This window comes from Dipodomys spectabilis, unplaced genomic scaffold (assembly GCF_019054845.1).
Source record: "Dipodomys spectabilis isolate Male_0828 unplaced genomic scaffold, ASM1905484v1 ptg000242l, whole genome shotgun sequence".
Classification (NCBI taxonomy): Eukaryota; Metazoa; Chordata; class Mammalia; order Rodentia; family Heteromyidae; genus Dipodomys; species Dipodomys spectabilis.
The window spans coordinates 6047105-6048841 of record NW_024870919.1 but is presented as its reverse complement, the minus strand read 5'-3'; the positions used below and the strand labels follow the sequence as shown (position 1 = coordinate 6048841).

At 31.4% G+C, this 1737-nt stretch overlaps 1 pseudogene; it reads right to left on the bottom strand.

Moving 5' to 3' along the window:
• Positions 1 to 1126: 1126 nt before the first annotated feature.
• LOC122124736 lies at positions 1127 to 1226 on the bottom strand (annotated as a pseudogene).
• Between the last annotated feature and the right edge of the window lie 511 nt (positions 1227 to 1737).

The window sequence follows — 1737 nt, the reverse complement described above, 5'->3', positions numbered from 1 at the left end:
TACCAGAACAAATATATGTATTGCAGCATTATTTACTATAGCTAAGGTATCAATTAAGTTTCTTAAACTTCAAAATGCCAGTCCATTCTTTTGTTTGTTTGTTTGTTTTTCATTTTGAAAATGCCATACAGAGGGGTTACAATTGCATGAGCAAGAAAATGAAAACATTTCTTATCAAGCATTGTTGTCTCTTCCTTTGTTTCTGCTTCCCATCCTTTCTCATCTCCCCCCTCTCCCTGTCCTCCCACTCCAACCAAATTTGTAAAGTTCATTTTTTGACATAACTATTTGTACATCTCGTTGCAATGGGTCCACCTGTATCCCTATTTAAAGGTTTGTTTTTTTTTCCCTTCCCAGCCACAAATTATACCAACATCAAATACAGTGAAAGCAGGGGTTATGCCATGGGGGAGGGACATACAAAGCAACAAAGAAATCATCTTATAAATATGTTCGAAACAATTGCATGAAAGTGCCAGTCCATTCTTTGTGTCCATAGAAAATATTTTCACAATCCAAATAACAGCAATATCTTCCTGTAAAAATTCTGGGGAATTCTTCCAAGTGAATTGTCTGATTTTGATGTTAAAGTATATTCAAGAGTTTGTTTTTGTATACATGTATAATGATTTCTGCAGTTTGTGATTTTTTTAAATCAGAAATAATTTGAATTTATCTGTTGAAATGAGTAGTACAAAAACTAAAGATATTTCTTGTGCTTGTCTGAAAAAGGATATTTTAAAATATTCTATATTCTGTGTTTGCATAATATCCATAATCTATTTCATTCTCTCCTAGATATAATTTGAATTCTACATTGTTTTGTAATACATAGGTTCATTAATAAATGTGTCCTGTAAGATTGCATTCCATATATAAAGTTAAAGATTCCTTTTTTTTTTTTCTACGTCCTTATACTAGTATATTTCTTTGGGATAAAATGAGAATTTAATTAATTTCAAAAGTTTTGTAAAGGTTATGCTATGTAAAGGCATTTCTGAGGTGAAGATTTAATACACTGATATGAAACTAACCTTTAATTCTAGGACTTACATGTATTGTTACTCTTGTAATTATGTAATCAACTTTTTAACAACTGCTTTTCATTTCTTGCATCTGAAGAATGAAAAATATGGAATACTATACAAATTTTCATTTCATCCTTGTGCAAGTGCCATGTTAATCTCTGTATTGTTTTAATTTGTGTAGACGTGCTGCTGAAGCATGTAGTATCCTCTAAATTTAAGTAGTTAATGATGCAATCTTCATATAGGCTTATATCTTTGCGTGCCTATTTGTAACAAGGAAACCTTATTGTTCCTAACAATACTATTGATCGTTTTTTCCTAAAATTGTGTATATAGTGGAAAAATTATATTGTTTCGTCGTTTGCTCACATTTGCAATTTTTTTGTCACTGACTATTTTAAGTCTTTTTCATTTTAGATTTGATCATACTTTGAAGCATTTATAGCTAGGTCCAAAAGTGATGGCTTTTTCAAGTACTTATTTGTCCAGCTGAGTTAGCTTTGTTGTGCTAATGGATCCAAAGTAAACCTTGCTTAAGAGCTACTTCTAAACTTCTCCAGCTTAAAATTTCTCAAATGAGGTCTTACTGGCACAAATGTCTACCTGACCCTTTAACCTTCTTCCATGTAGGAACAGACCAAGCAGAATATCTTACCCTGAAATCATACTTTGTCTTACTGGAAGAAAACTAATCTTAGTTACAAGGGAT